The 17759-nt window shown below is 34.8% G+C and overlaps 1 protein-coding gene across 1 annotated transcript in view; it reads right to left on the bottom strand.

Annotated features, from left to right (window-relative positions):
* Positions 1-14328, bottom strand: part of RAB27B (RAB27B, member RAS oncogene family) — a 189207-nt gene extending 174879 nt beyond the window's left edge. The window contains exons 1-2 of the mRNA XM_004459848.5: positions 14202-14328; positions 13996-14069 (exon numbers count right to left, since the gene is read on the bottom strand). The gene's annotated coding sequence lies outside the window, so the exon portion shown is untranslated. The remainder of the gene's footprint in view (positions 1-13995; positions 14070-14201) is intronic.
* Between the last annotated feature and the right edge of the window lie 3431 nt (positions 14329-17759).

The following is a 17759-nucleotide window of genomic DNA, read 5'->3' as shown; positions in this document are numbered from 1 at the left end:
ATTTTTTACTACTAACCAAAGATTCCAGACTTAGTAAAATTACTTGTTAATTTGTAGAATTTTGTGCATTAGAGATGCAAATAGTTTTTGTTCAGTGGAACAAATAACCCCAAAGGTTTATGGCCTGTTGGATAGTAATCAGTTTTTAAATCTAACTCAGCAATTTTATCCTAGCATATCTTTGTTTAATTGCTTTTGTACACATAATTTCTCATATTTTCTCTGAACTAATCATAACATCTTGTTCCCTCGTTAATTAATAATTTACATGAAATTGTTTATATTCATTTTCTATTTACCTCATGGTCATGATTTGAAAATAATACTTTAGCAGTTTTGGAGGTTATCCAACAATAAATTCACTCAAATTATCTGTGAGGTTTCCCAGAGAGGCCCCCCAAAATCACAAAGACTTGTCTTACCTTATAAAAAGAAAGATGTAGAAATATTAGGTTTGTTTTGTAGCTTTATATTTATTTATTAGTTCAGTTCTATTATCAGAGCTGTGTGAGAAGAATTGTAAGATCCTAAGAGATGTTCAGACTTCCTTAAGCTAAGTTTGTAGAGGTAAAATATTATTAGTATTCATATTTCAGAAATGAATTGCTTATGGAATGGTCCTGGAGATACACCAATGCTTTTTTAAAAAAAATTTATTGATGTATATCACTCATACATAAAAATACATAAGCAATAAAACAAACATACAGAACATCATACAGGGCTCTCATACCTTACCTCTCCCTACCACCAATACCTTGCATTGTTGTGAAACATTTTTAATGATTAAAGAGCATCCTCAAAATATTACTACTAACCAAAGTATCTTACATTTGGTATATTTTCCCCCAAACCCAGCCTATTATTATTATTATTACTATATCATTTATACATGAACATACATAAATAATAAGTGTAGAGTAAAAGTTGTCAACCTACAAAGTAAACATGGATAATATCATGCAGGGATATCATACATCAGCCCACCACCAACACCTTGCATTTTGTGAGATATTTGTTACAAATTATGGAAGAATATTGTGAAAATCTTACGACTGTAGTCCTTATCTTACATTTAGTGTATTTTCCCCCATCTCACCCTATTAATATTTTTAAATATATTTTTATGACAGAAGTTGGAAACTTAACAAAGCAATCATGCACATGTGCAGAATTCCCATACAACAACCCTCTATCAACACACCACAGTGTGGTAGAACGTTTGTTACAGATTATGAGATAATATCATCAGACTATTACCAGGTTCATAGTGTACATTTCACATACTTTTTCCATACTTCCCCATTATCACACAATATGTCTTTGGCGTAGATGCATGAATATTACATTATTACTGTTAACCACAGTCTGTAGGTTACTCCAATTGTATTTTCCCCCTGCTTCTCCACATTTACACCACCCTGCAATAGTGATGTACATCTGCTCTAGCTCACAAAGGACACTCTTGAATCTGTACCATCAAACACAATTCTCATCCACTTCTGGGTTTACTGTGCTATTCAGTCCCTAGATTATTTCTAGCTTTCTTTCAACAGGCATTTACATTCCTAGACTACTCTTTTCAGTCACATTGCCATTTATAAACCAGCTGTTACTCATTATAATGTGCTACCATCAACTCTATACATTTCCACACTTTTACAGTAAAGTTAATTAAAACTTTTACATACATTAAACATCAGTAGTCCATCTTAGTTCTCCTCTCATCTCTTTTAAGGATCCACCACTTACTACTAGGTCTTGAAGATATTTTCCTACATTTTCTCCTAGAATTTTTATGGTTCTTGCTTTTATATTTAGATTTTTTTATCCATTTTGGTTTATCCATTAAGGTGTGAGATAGGGGTCCTTTTTCCTTCTTTTGGTTATGGATATTCAGTTCTCTCAGCACCATTTGTGGAATGGGCTGTTCTACCAAGCTGCATGGGTTTGACAGACTTGTCAAAAATCAGTTGAGAGTCTGTTTCTGAACCATTAATTAAGTTCCATTAATCTATGTATCTGTCTTTATGCCAGTACCATGCTGTTTTTACCACTGTAGCTAGGTAATATAATTTAAAATCCAGAAGTGAGAGTCCTCCAACTTTGCTTTTACTTTTTAAGATGTTTCTGGCTGGATATCAGGACAACTTACTTTTCATTTATTTAAAAAATGCTGGGGTTGAATGGGACCTCACATATATATTTTTAATGTAATATTATTACAAAGTCAATAAAAAAAAAAAATTAAAAAAAAAAAATTAAAAATAAATAAAAAATGCTGTTGGAATTTCTATCAGGATTGCATTGAATCTGCATATCAACTTTAGTAGAATTGACATCTGAATGATATTTAGTCTTCCAATCTGTGAGCATGGAATGTTCTTCCAACTGTTTAGGTCTTTTTTAATTTCTCTTAACAATGAATTGTAATTTTCTGAATACAAGCCCTTTATATCATTCGTCAAGTTTATTCCAAAATATTTGAATTTTATCCATCATATTTTATTTTCACCACTCTTTTGACACTTTCAGTTACTATTACTGATATAATCTTCATTTCTAGGTTCTCTTCCAAGCTTCTCTCTTCTGCCTTTTCTTTTCAGACTGTAGTGCACCCTTTAGTATTTTCTGCAGAGCTGGTCTCTTGATTATAAACTCTTTCAGTTTCTGTTTATCTGTGGATATTCTAAACTTGCCCTCATTTTTGAAACACAATCTTGCTGGATATAAGATTCTTGCCTGGAAGTTTTTCTCTTGTAGTATCTTAAATATATCACACCACTGTCTTGTCTCCATGATTTCTGATGAGAAATCAGCACTTAATCTTATTGGGTATCCCTTATATGTTATGCTTGCTTTTCCCTTGTTGCTCTCAGAATTCTCTCTTTGTCTTTGGCATTTGCCATTCTGATTAGTATGTGTCTTGGAGTTGGTCTATTTGGATTTATTTGGATGGGAGTATGCTATGCTTCTTGGACATGGATATCTATGTCCTTCAATAGGGTTGGGAAATTTTCTACCATTATCTCTTCAAATATTCCTTCTGCCCCTTTTCCCTTCTCTTCTCCTTCTGGGACACCCATGACACATATGTTTGCACATCTCTTGCTGTCATTTAGTTCCCTGAGACCTTGTTCAATTTTTCCCATTCTTTTCTTCATCTGTTCTTTTATATGTTCACTTTCAGAGGCCATTTCTTCAAGTTCACCAATCCTTTCTTCTATCTCATCAAATCTGCTATTATATGATTCCTGTGTTTTTAAAATTTCATTTATTGCACCTTTCATTCTCGTAATATCTGCTATTTTTCTATATATGCTTTCAAATTCTTCTTTGTGTTTATCCAATGTCTTCTTAATATATTTAATCTGCTTAGCCATCTCATTGAATTTATTGAGGATATTTTTTGAACATCTATGATTCATTGTCTCAACTCCTTTATGTCATCTGGAGGCTTATCTTGTTCCTTTAGCTGGGCCATACTTTCCTATTTCTTGGTATGGACTGCAATATTTTGTTGGTGTCTTGGCATCTGGCTTACTAGAAGTATTTATTCTGGGTGTAGTTTCTCTCTTTAATTTAGGGCCTTCTTGCCCTTTCTCTCTTGCTGGTTGTGTAGTAGGAGCCAAGGATGTATAATGGTTGGGGCTGCAAGCTTTGGAGGCTCAAGCTGTCCTGATTGCCCCCTGGAACTGATGAAGCTTCTTCCAACTTTCTCCTTTGCCAGAGGCAGGGACAGAACCACAGCTGTGTGTAATCATCCAAGTCATGCAGGCCTAGACTGTAGTTGCCCAGAGAGACTGATGAAGCTTCATGCACCTTCTCCCCTACCTGGGGTGGGGATGAAGCTGCATACACCAATGCTTTTTATAACAAGATCATATCCTCAGGGATTTTAGCATCGAGGTGGAGAAAGCGGCCACAGTATTTGCTGAGGGTAGAAGAGATGTGTTGTGGGGGCATTTTTGGAATTTTGAGTTGTCCTTAATGATACTGCAGGGTCAGATGCTGGACTTTATATATCCTGCCATAACCCGCTGAATGTACTGGGGGAGAGTGCGAACTACAGGGCAAACTATTATCTGTGTAGTGCAGCAGTGCCCCAAAATGTGTTCACCGAGTGTGATGAGTGTGCCGCAATGATGAGGGAGGTTGTTGGGATGGGAGGAGTCAGGGTGGGGTGGGGGGTATACAGGAACCTCTTGTATTTTTTAGTGTAACATTTTTTTGTGTGATGTATATATCTTCAAAAACATATAATTTACCAAAAAAAATGTTTTTTGTTTTTTTATGTTTTTTAATGTAACATTTCTTGTGATCTATTAACTTTAATTAAAGAAAAAAAGAAAAAAAAACCTAATGAGAACTTTACTCTCTTCAACTTTGAAATTATTGGTTATTGTGAAAAACTAACCACAACTTCTTAGTCTCATTATCAACCAGTCCTTGCTTCTTGAAGCTTGTCTGAAGGCTCTGCTATACAATACAGGCTAGAACTGGTGGTTTTAACAAAGGACAGTCTCAGAACCTCATAGAAAGGATCATACCAAGGAAAATTTAAAGAATAGTTCTGGGGGACAGGTCTCCAAACTCACGTAGTTGGACTGTACCAGCAGACTATATTAGGCTTTCTGGACTCCTTTTAGTCTAGGAAAAGAACTATTTCATGAAAGTAGACTGTCAGCTCTATATCTGTAGAAAACTAATTAATCACCAGGATTAAATGAGCTCATGAAGGAAATTTAGTTGTAGTTATTTGTTTGGAAAATGGTTGGTATTACTTTTAACTTACTATTTTTAAAAAATAAAAGGAAATCTTTTTCTTTCTTCTTGAGCTATTGCTAAAATTTAATAGATTATACTTTTGTAAACTGAAATTAAGCATTGTAAATGATATCTGAATCTCCCTGAACTACTCAGATATTGGAAAAAAAATTTTACTGAGTCTTCTTACTTGCCATGGTCTTATAATTATTTGTAGGATCAAAAGCACACACTCCATTTTTACCAGGATATAATTGGACAAATCAAAGCTACAATCAAAGCTGTACTTGGTATGTCATATTTTAAAGTGGTTCTTTTTTAATCAAGTATGGCAAAGCTTATCATTATAGAACGTATGTATAGTCAATGCCTACAAAACCCTTCTGGAAACTGATCTGACACCTGTCTCTAGAGGCCAGTCTCACAGGTAGTAAAAGTTTATTTCTTGTCAGGCCAGGGACCTTAGAAAAATTTGGAGGACCTTAAGAAGAGATGATTTCATTTAAATTTATAGGTATGCAGTTGAAATCTAGTGGGGAGAGTGTTTTGGGATTGGTTTCCTAGCCTTAGGATAGAAGAGCTACTAAGATTTTAGAAAGTGCAACTCAAGATTTCTTACAACAATTACCAGAACAAATTTAGTTGCTGTAATACTGTAATGCTCTCAACATGCAGCAAACTCAAGGAGGCCTATATGATTAATTAATACTTGTGTGGTACCTATGGAAAAAAATCAGGCAAAATCTAAAAAGATGAGCCTTTTCTTTTTATTATTAGGAATATGCATTGGAGATTACTTATGATCACTAGAGGCAGGCAGGGGGAGCAGAGAGAGAGGACAGGGTGGATACTGTCAGAAAAAATCTAAAGCAGACACATGGAGACTGTCAATTCTACAGTTGACCACTTGGGATCACAGGCTTGTCAGCTCTAAACTGAGGGTGTTGGAGAAGATTTCAAAGTCTCCTCTAAACTTCACTTTCAAAATTCTAAAACTGGAAAGTCTGAAACTATGGATGGAGGCAGAAGATCATTGAAAGAAAGAAACTCGAACATCTGAAAAGAATATGGAATGTACTAAGTCATTTTATTGCAATAACAACTAAGGGGATCCATTTGGAATGGAAAAGCACCATTTAAATGATCTCTTTGCCAGGAGAATTGCTCTTTAATTGAGCCATTTGTTCTTCAGATAGGTAACTTTTGACATGCCCATAGAATGATACAATATATATGTCTTTATTAGAGTTTTGTTCTTGTCGAGGAATAAAATAGGGTCATTCTTTCTGAGGCGTGTATGTGATGCTCAGTAAGTCTCTGCCGTTTTAAGACAGAAAGCAAAGTTGCTTTACATCTGAAATGGGAACCTTGTTCTAGTTTGAATTTAGACAAATGGAAAATTCTAATTAAATAAAACTTCCAAACAATGACATTAAAATGGCTCATTAAGGGTCATAAAAGGCTCTATATTCTAAGATTATTTTTAAATTGAAGTGAAGAGCAAAATAATAATAAAAAGGACATAGATAAATGTATACCACTGGAATAATCATTTTGGGATTGTATCAATATGACTTTGCTTGGTATTTATTTTACACAGTGAATAAAAGATATTCTGTTTTCAGAAAATATAGAATATTGCAATATAGCCTATATTAAATCCCTGAAGAGTTAATAATAACCTTGAAAATAAGATTTAACTAGGCATAATAGTTATCAGAGTAGTCCTAGAAAAAATTTGGCATCAAAATCAGAATCATGGATTTGCTGTAAACAGACAATTTGGACCACAGCTACTCTCAATAGATTATTATTATTTTTTTGGTCAGGCAGATGCAATTGGGAAAATTTTCAAGGTGTTCAGTTCAGGAATCTGGTTGTTTTATCTAAACCTTTGTTCAGTACATGGAGGTGAAATGGAAAAATGTTCCAATTAGAAATAAGTACAACAGGATCCATGGATAAAGGTGGATGATATCATGAAATTTTAAAACCAATGAAATTGTTAAAGGGAATCAAAGGAGATTTAGTCACTATGTACCTTCACCTCTACTGTTCGGTGTCAATTAGTATTTAACAAATCTAAGTATTTTGTGGAAAGAAACTGCTTTTTTAAAAAATAAAATATTTCTTGATATGACAATGAAGGCAACAGAAATCATCATGAACTTTGTAGCCATTATTTATTCTACTGTGTATCTTCCAGCAGGGGAAGCCCATTAGCAATCTGGAGAGTCTATAGGAAATATATGTATTTTGAGTGAATAAAAAAATGAGCCATTTATATGCTGTCTACAAGAGACTTGCCTCACACGTAAGTACATAACCAGGTCGAAAGTGAAAGGTTGGAAAAAGATATTCCATGCAAATATACCCCAAAAAAGAGTTAGAGTAGTGATATTAATATTGGACAAAATAGATTTTAAGTGCAAAACTGTTATAAGGGATGCAAAAGGTCAGTACATATTAATAAAAGGAGAAATTCACAAAGAAGAAATAGCCATAATAAATACTTATGGACTGAACCTGGGTGCCCAAAGATACATGAGGCACACACTGGCAAAACTGAAGGGAGAAATAGATGTCTCTACAATAATAGTTGGTGACTTCAATATACCACTCTCAGTATTGGATAGATATCGGGACAGAGGATAAAAAAGAAATAGAGAGTTTGAATAATATGATCAATGAACTAGACCTAACAGGCATTTCTAAAGCATTATACCCCAGAACAACAGGATATACATTATTTTCAAGTGCTCATGGATACCCCATGTGACCAAATATTGGTCACAAGAAGAGTTTCAATAAATTTAAAAAGATTGAAAGTATGCAAAACACTTTCTCTGATCATGACAGAATGAAGGTGAAAATCAATAAAGGATGGAAAAAAGGGAAATTCATAAACATATGGAGATTAAACAACACGCTCTTAAATAATCAGTGGTCCAAAGAAGAAATTACAGGAGAATTCAGTAAATATCTTGAGATCAATAAAAATGAGAACACAATCTATCAAAACCTAATGGAAACTGCAAAGACAGTCCTGAGAGGGAAATTTATAGCCTTCAATGCTTATATTAAAAAAGAAGAAAAAGCTAAAATTCTGATCTAACTGCACACCTGGAGAAACTAGAAAAAGAACAGCAAACTAATCCCAAACCAAGCCAAAGGAAAGAAATAGTAAAAATCAGAGCAGAAATAAATGAAATAAAAAAAAACAAATAATAAACAGAATCAACAAAACCAAAAGTTGGTTCTTTGAGAAGATCAACAAAATTGACAAACCCTTAGTCTGACAAAGAAAAAAAGAGGGAAGGCACAAATAAATAATACCAGAAATGGAGGGGGGTCATTACCAAAATAATAGAGATCATAAGAGAAGATTTGGACAAATTTATGCCAAAAAACTAGACAATATAGATGAGATGGACAAATTCCTAGAAATACAAACAACCTACACTGACACTAGACGAAATAGAAGACCTCAATGAAATAATCACAAGGGACTGAAACAATCTCCAGGAACTTCTCAAAGATGAAAAGCCCAGGACCAGATGGCTTCACAGGTAAATTCTACCAAAGATTCAGAGATGATCTAATACCAATCTTGCTCAAGTTCTTCCAAAACAGTGAACAGGAAAGAATGCTACCAAACTCATTCTATGAAACCAACATCACCCTAAAGCAAAAACAAATAAATGTACTATAGAAAAAGAAAATTACAGACCAATATCTCTAATGAATATAGATGCAAAAATCCTCAACAAAATACTTGCAACCAGAATCCAAGAGCTTATTAAAAGAATTATACACCATAATCAAGTGGGTTTTATCCCAGGGTACAAGGGTGGTTCACCACAAGAAACTCAATTAGTATAATAAACCACATAAATAAATTGAAGAAGAAAAACTACATGATCCTCTTGATTGATGCAGAAAAGGCGTTTGACAAAATATAGAATCCTTTCTTGATAAAAACACTCCAAAAGATAGGAATAGAAGGAAGCTTTCTCCACATGGTAAAGGGGTTATATGAAAAACCTACAGCTAGCATTGTACTCAATGATGAAAGACTGATAGCTTTCCTGCTGAGGTCAGGAACAAGACAAGGATGCCCACTGTCAAAAGGTTATTCAATATTGCACTAGAAGTTCTAGCTAGAGCAATTAGGCTAGACAAAGAAATAAAAGGCACCCATATAGGAAAGAGAAGTAAAACTTTCACTATTAGCTGATGACATGATCCTATATCTAGAAAATCCTGAAAAATCCACAGGAAAGCTCCTAGAAATAATAGATAAGTTCAGCAAAGTTGCAGGATACAAGATTAATTATGCAAAAACCAATAGCATTTCTATACACTACTGATGTGCAATCAGAGGAAGAAATCAGAAAAAAAAATCCATTTAAAACAGCAACAAAAAAATAAAATATTTAGGAATAATCTTAATCAAGGACAATAAAGGACTTATATTCAGAAAACAAAAAAACATTGCTAAAAGAAACTGAAGAAGACTTAAATAAAGGAAAGGACTTTGCATGTTCATAGACTGGTAGACTAAATATTGTTAAGATGTCAATTCTACCCAAACTGATTTACAGAATCAATGCAATCCCAATAAAAATCCCAACAGTATTTTTTTTTTTTGCAGAAATGTAAAAGGCAATTTACAAACTTATTTGGAAGGGTAAGGGGTCCCAAATAGCTAAAAAGATCATAAAAAGAAAAACGAAATTGAAGGACTTTCACTTCCTGACTTTAAAGCATATTACTTAGCTACACTAGTAAAAACAGCATGATACTGGCATAAAGCAGATAGATTTACCAATGGAACCAAATTGAGGAAACAGAAATAAACCTTCACATCTACCATCAAGTGATTTTTGACAAGGTTGTCAAGGCCTCCCAACTGGACAAAAACAATCTATTTAAAAAATGGTGCTGTGAGAACTGAATATCCATATCCAAGAGCAAGAAAGAGGATCCCTATCTTACACCTTATACAAAAATTAACTCAAAATAGACCAAAGACCTAAATATAAAAGTGACAACCATAAAACTCCTGGAAGAAAATGAGGAAATCATCTTCAAGATCTTATGGTAGGGGGTAGTTTCTTAAACATTGCACCCAAAGCATGAGCAACAAAAGGAAAAATAGATAAATGGGACCTCCTCAAAATTAAACATTTGTGCACCTCAAAGGTTTTTCTTTATCTTTATTAAATAAAAGATTACGGGAAAGGAACATCTTGTCCACATCAGCTGCAGTTGTGTGAATCAGAAGGGATAAGTTTAAATAATGCTTGGATACACATTATCCAAATGTATCACACACATTTCATATTGTTAATTTGCTTTTTACACTCAAACAATAAACCTCATCTACTACAAAACTTTCTTCTTTACCTACAGACTTATTTCTTTATAAGTAGCACCCAATCTGGAAACAAGACCTTTACTGGCAAGAAAAGCTTCTTCCCAAATTATATGGATAATAACTTTTCTCTTTTACCAAACTCCAACAAAATATGTAAGCTATCCCTCCTTGATATGAAACACCACTAGCATACTCTCATTCCTTTCCCAGAAGTCTTTTATTCAATAAAGGAGAATCATAATTGGATTTAAAAAGGAAACCTCAAGTTATTATACGTTTAATTTCTATGTATTGATATATATGTCCAACAAGATCTAAATAAATAATGTTAGAATTGTAATTATCTTTCAGAATAAATCAAATCATTTGTGATTTATTTACATTTCTTTCTGTATCCATTCCACAACCACTAAGTGCCTCCCATGGGATTGTCATTGGAATTCAGCCCCCAGCTTCATGGAAGAGGCATCTTTTCTTATTTAAAATAAGCATAGGTGTTCAGAAAACAAAAAATAAACTGCAATGCTACAAGTTCTGCTGATGCTCCTCATCTCCTTTTATATTAACTCTTTCTGGGTGACTTAGAAATTCACACTTATTTCAAACCCATTTTATTTGATAATATCAATAATAATGTAAAAGCTATCTTTTTTCTTCTCTGTCTTGAGTGTCTTAGGAAGTACTCTGTTCATATGAGAACCCTTGTATTTGATTGCTGGAAAATGTGCTTATTTAAAATTTATTCACTTAAGCCGCTCTGAAAAGTCTAATACACTAATTGAGCTGGTTTTCTACTAGTCTAATTTTAGAAAGTTTACTGCTTGCACTTAGTTCCCTGAACCATATCTGAACCAGACCTTCTCACTTTTAGCTTACAGCAATCAGATAACGTCTCAAAGCAAAACCAGACAGAATGGTGTCAGGTGCACCTCATGACCCCTTAAATCTAACTTTTCTCAGAGACAAAAAGCTTGATATCCTTGAGCGGCTGGCACAACAATATTAAACTGTGGTTTATTAGCCACTGAAACCAAGGACAAGTTGAATGTGCTTGAGACAGCACAAGACTGACAAATTGCATGCATCCTGCTCTCAAGACTCCTGGCATCACTTGTTTTTTTTTTTTACTTGTTTTTCTTCTTCTCTATGGACCCCCACCTTTTTTTTTTTTCCCTGTAAAAACCTTAGCTCCCATTTTTACTTTTACCTGGTTTGGGGAAGATTCCCCAGTTTCTTGCTTGTGCGCTCACAATAAATCACCTTCTCACTGAGAGACATGTTTCTCCTTTGTAGTGCTAGATTAGATGGGCCCTTCTATTGGAAAGGAGCCATGCTTATGGCAATTTTACGGATTATATTGTGTCTTCTAGAAGAAAAGCACTGCTGGGAATGAGACTGGTGTAACTAGATTTGTTATTGCTGAACCTCTTTTAAACAAAAATATGTAGGTTAAAAAGAAGATAGAAATAGCTTCTTTTTCACTATTTGGCAATTTCAGATAATATTGATATTTACCTGGGTCTCTTAGGCAGAGAGACATTTGAAGGCCTTAGTGAATTATCCTCAGTACTCAAAGTCACCAGGTGATTACTACTTGAACAAATTAGTCTTAGCCTTTGCATGTGTTCTTTGGCTTCAGCTCACTTGTTTGACACCAGTGCTGGGATTCTGCTGATTATCGCCCTATTTTCTTCAGTCAGTGAGGTTTAGCCAGGGTTTCACAAAGTTTTACATTTTAGGAAAAAAGGTCATGCCCCATGAAGAGTATCAGATTATGAATAAAATCTATGTTCTCAGTTTCCTGTCATTCTTGAATGCAATGAATCTTCTAGATTCAACATGTAATGAAGTTATTTTATAATTATTTGTGATCATATATAAATATAACATTTGACTAAAGTTTAAGGCTGCAAATAATTATACGTTGGGCAATAGGCTTTAAAACTAAGTTTTAATTTGAAGAATTGAGTCATCTTTCCAGATTTGGAATAAGAAAACATTTTTGAAAAGGGAGAGGCAGAGGAAACTTTATTAACACAAAATTTATGGAATATAAAATTTATGGAGTGGGATATTGTTATACCATCTAAAATTTTTAAAAAATTACTGTTGCTTTAAGAAAACACTAAAATTCTAATACTATGCCAATAAATTTCCCAAGTTCCTCTAGAAGCAAGGTATTATCTTCAAAAAAGATTTTACCTGCTTATGAATTTTTTTTTTTTGCACTCCTGAGGGCTGAAGGTTGAAACTGGAACCTCATATATGTGAAGCTGGTGCTCAACCATTGAGCCACATTGGCTTCCCTGAGTTGGTTTTTTCATTTGTTTTGTTTGTTGTTCATTTTTGTTTTTTCAGGAGTATACCAGGAACCACACCCAGGACCTCCCATGTGGGAGGCAGGAGCTCAACCACTTGAGCCCCTTCCACTCCCCTGCTTATGAATTTTATATATATATAGCAATAACTTGTTGCATATTTATATTCATTTGCATCTTAAGGATACTTCAAATTAGTGATTACATCCATTTACAATATTACTTACATTTTTCCAAATAGCATTAACATACTTACATAGTAAATATTAGTTCAGAATGTTTAAAGTGTAAAAAGTATAGAAAAATAAAATAAGGCTTAGACCCTGCTTTCCTTGTGTCCTCTTTCCCTCTTGCTCCTAACAAAGAGAATTTTAGGAGAGTTGTAAGTACATTTCCAAAAGTTTGGTATTTAAACATGTAAAAATGTCATTTAGAGTATTTCTATATATCAAACACAGAGTATTTTAACTATATAAATTTTGATCCACTAGAAATCTTTTAAATAATTCTTGAACAAACAATTTTCATTAAATCATATTAACATTGATACTTTGTTTTGTGTCTGATTTTGGCATTTTCTTTTCTAACATAAATGATAACATCACTGTTCCCTTAAGAATCAAAATAAACCAAAAATTCCTATGTGTCCCATAAATTGACCATTAACATGACTCAACATTTTATTCATTTATAAAGATGCCAACTTATTACATCTTGGTATAAGATATATACTTTTAAACTATAAACTACTGAAGCAGTCATCACACCTACCAATTCAACAAGGCTTTAAAGTTTTCAAAGAGTTTTTCCTGCATGATACTGGCAACAAGGTCCTGAGAAGTCATCATTAGGTGACTTGTATTCCCAAATGTTTAAAGAGAATTTCCAGTTTGCTTCCGTAAGGTCATATTCACTTGATTTTCTAAGAGTAAACTACTCCCTTATCACACATAACCAAATTTATTATTGAACACAGAAAGAGAATGTTAGGCTACTATCTTTTCTTCATGTTGCTGTGTACAATCTACTTATTATGGGACTGAATAGAGTATTGCCAAGAGAAAGCAAACTAGATTTCTCTTCACTCGCTTTGCACTGGGAAGTTAATGGTTTAACAACCTTCTGGCATCAACTAACTACATTTATGATTAGAGTATTTGGGATGCAGAAATAAAGAGAGCATGAATAGTTCCTACACTGCACCACAGCAGTGCTTAGAAAGAACAATCTTTGAGCTTTGAAAATAGGAAACAGAAACCAAGCAAGCAGTCGGCAGCCAAGCAAAATCTCTTTGCATCAAAGTCTGTTGCAAATCCAGCTTCACCTCTTGCAAGCCCACAAACTGCAAGAGGGAAGCACAGAAACTGCAAAGTGGAGTCTTCAGGCCCATCATTAGAGGGTACTGTCACTGTCTAGCTGCTTTGCCTTTGTGAATGAAAGATGCAGATGGCAGCTTCCATGGGCTCCTTCAATGAGCAAGAGGGTCAAGAAACACAACTAATACATTAGAGATCTGTGACTGATACTTACACTTTCAATGCCTCTAGATTTCAGCCTCTGGAAATGCCTAGCCCATTTCTTTAGGGCACTGTTGCTTCCATCAGCTGTGGGAATTAACATAAAATATTAGAGTAACCCAGTAAGTGCTGGACAGCATTCCAGAGCATCAGATAAAGTGAACACTAGCGGCACACGGAACGTGTGAAAAATGTGAATGATAGATAGCAAGTAAATACCTTCCAATCGGCTAGAAGCGGAAAGGCTGTCAAGCGGCCACCGCTGCCTGCCTGCTCTCTTGTGTAACAGCAAAGGCGGCTCAGTCCCACTGTCAGGCTGTGAAGCGTGGCTGCCTCTGGGTGTCTGGGCGGTCCTAGTGCCAGTCTCAGCTTAGCACAAAAGGTAATTCCTCAGAGCCTTCCTCTTTCTTTTGATTCCTCCCATGATTGGAACCAAGGACTTTCAGGGGTCTCCACTTGTTAAGCATCAGGGCAGTGAGGTTGTGATAGGCAAATAGGTGCTCCAGACATTGCTGGCGAAATCAGAATGATGGTAGATGAGTTTGTCTGTTAAACAGATGATACCCAGGAAAATATTAAAGCCAGAGGGCTATTAGAAAGGAAACTAATTTATGCATGCATTATATTTACTGCAATCCATTTATTTTCTATTTTTCCCCACAGTAAAATGCAAAAGGCAAAAGACTGAAGTAGGGGATTTTAAAAAATCATACCTTTTCTTACCATTTGCACAAATAGTTTGTTAAAGGTCTAAAAGCTCCATATTCAGCATATTCTGATTGCAAAAATCTTACAAAATAAACTCAAAAACAAACAAAATTGAGACTTCCAGACACTTATTCTCTAAAGGAGGCAAAAGATACAACTGCCACACCAAATAAACACCACCCTCCATCTTTCTCTTACCCCATTTTAATTTTCTTCATAGCACTTTTTTGACATGGCATTCATATTTTTAAATTTATTGTCCAACACCTCCCACTGAAATGTAATATCTATAAAGCAATGTACTCTACTTACTTTGATAGAGTAGCTCCTACATAGTAGGCTGTCAAAAATATTAGTGGAAAGAATGAATTGGACGGTAATCTGAGAAAATGACACTATAGAAAAGAAGTATAGAAGTTAATCTCCTAACATGTTAAATTTAATTTAGCGTACTTCTCTGAGTAGCTGTTATAAGGGACTGTGCTTATATATGTTTTCCTCTAAGAAGCTTACATTTAAATGGAAAGAAAAGATATTCATATGTGTAATTAAAAAATTATATAAGTATTATAAGATATTCAGTATAAGATAATGAACATTATAAATCAGTGTGTGCTGTGTTTTCTAGGGCCTCGTTGTTTTGCTGTTGATGTTATGGGAATGGTGTTGAATTGGGAAGGATTGGGTTTGAGAATGCAATACTGATTTATTTTGTTTTCTCAGAGTATAGTGGAGATTGGTTGGCAGTGGGTAGAATGGGTAAGAATCTGGAAAGTTTACTTGAATGAGATGTGTTAGTAGAGTAAATGAGCTGGGAGAACAGGTGAATGGAGGTAGTCAGATAGGAAGGTGCTGCAGGCCCAGGGTAAAAGCCTCACATGGCAGGTAGTCGGCAGGAGGGTATTCAATGTGTGTCAGGAAGTGGTTACCTTTGGGATAGACAGGGGCTCTTGTTCTAGTGATCCAGGCCAACAGATGGCATTACTGAAGTACAACAGTCAGTAACAAAGTACATCAGCTGATGGCCACCTATGTTGGTGAGGCAGAGGCTCAAGAGTCCCAAGTCCAAGAGGAGAGAGGGAGAAGAGGTCAAGGAAAGACTCTCACCATGGATAACTCAAGGCAAAGTGTTCTCATAGGTCAAGTACAGACCCAAGAAGCACAGGGTCGGACTGAACCCAGCAATGAGGGCCATTGTCAGAGTTTGAACCCAGCAATGAGGACCACTGACATTATTTTATCATTAAAGGGTCTGGATATCAATCAGCTCAATTGATTCTCAGAGCCTAGGGTAGGTCAAGCAGGGGTAACTATGGTTGGAGAAGAACTGCAAAGGGTAGAGCTCCACGCTGGCCATTATAGAATCAGGTGAACCCAGAGTAACTATGCCTCAATGAAAGATTGTTATTTTTCTTTGAGGCTGCAGAGTGTGATTTGCTTGTCTATTGCATTTGTCTCTAATTCTTCTCAATTCAGTGTATTTTCTGAAATGAAGTTCTGTTAAAAAACAAACAAACAAACAAAAACAAATTCACCAGCAGTGACTGATACTAACCATCCTCAAGAGATGCTTTAAAGTACGTGGTGCAGAGCATTGGCTATTGGCTGTGACTGGCATGTGGAGACAGTTCTCCTATATCAATCATCTATTTGTATCACAGAGTTTTATTAATCTTGGAGAACCTCCTAGAAATGAGTTATGCTCACAATTGGGCTTCAGAAATACACTGACAGTTCAAGGGAAGAAAAATAGCATTTCTTGTGAGACGTTTTTATAAAATCAGATTGAGATTAGCTCAGAGTACCAGACCTTTTGATGGGAGCTGGTTATATATAGAGCTTGGTGGCTGGGATTTATACGTTTTGCCATGCTTTAGGTGTGTACAAACTAAAAGCATAAGCACCACATAAACTCTACAGTACTTTGGAACTACGAAAATTGGTCAGAATTTTTATTGGAATTGTGTCAAATATGTAAATTGCTTTGGGTAAAATTGATATCATCACAATATTTAGTTTTTTAATCCATGAATACAGAATGTTCTTCCATGTATTCCAGTCTTCTTTAATTTCTTTCTGCAACATTTTGTAGTTTTTCTATGTACAAGTCCTCTACATGCTTGTTTAGATCTATTCCCAGATATTTGATTCTTCTAGTTGCTACTGTAAATGGAATTTTCCTTGATTTCCTCTTAGATTGTTCATTACTGGTGTATAGAAACACTTAATTTTTTCTTGTTGATTTGGTATCCCACCACTTTGCTGAATTTATTTATTAGTTCTAATAGCTTTGTTATGGGTTTCAATATTTTCTGTATGTAGGATCATGTCATCTGCACACAGGAAAAGTTTCATTTCTTCCTTTCTATTGTGGAAGCCTTTTATTTCTTTCTCTTGCCTAATTGCTCTAGCTAGAACTTCCAGTACAATGTTGACTAGCAGTAGTGACAGTGGACATCCTTGATTTGCTCTTGAGCTTAGAGGTAAAGTTTGCAGTCTTTCACTATTAAATACAGTGTTATCAATGGGTTTTTCATAAATGCCCATTATCATGAGAAGGAAGTTTCCTATTATTCCTAGTTTTCTAAGAGTTTTCAACAAGAAGTGGTGCTGGATATTGTCAAATGCTTTTTCTCCATCAATTGAGATGGCCTTTTTTTTCTTTGCTCTGTTAATGTGGTTATTACATTTATTGATTTTCTTATGTTGAACCACCCTTGCACATTTGGAATAAATTCCACTTGATCGTAGTATATAATTCTTTTGATGTGCTATTGGATTTGATTTGTTAGTATTTTGTTGAGGATTTTGGCATATATATTCATAAGAGATATTGGTTTTTAGTTTTCTTTTCTTGTGGTTTCTTTTTTGGCTTTGGTATGAGGATGATGTTCTCATAGAATAAATTAGGGACTGCTCCCTCCTCTGCAATTTTTTGGAAGATTTGAGCATGACTGGTGTTAATTCTTTTTGAGATGTTTGATAAAATTCACTTGTGAATTAATCTGGTTCTGGGTTTTTTTTGTTAGGAGGTTTTTGATTACTGATTCAATCTCTTTACTAGTTATT

Source organism: Dasypus novemcinctus, chromosome 16 (genome assembly GCF_030445035.2).
Source record: "Dasypus novemcinctus isolate mDasNov1 chromosome 16, mDasNov1.1.hap2, whole genome shotgun sequence".
Classification (NCBI taxonomy): domain Eukaryota; kingdom Metazoa; phylum Chordata; class Mammalia; order Cingulata; family Dasypodidae; genus Dasypus; species Dasypus novemcinctus.
Note: the sequence above shows the minus strand (reverse complement) of the source record. Positions and strands in the feature narration are given on the sequence as shown.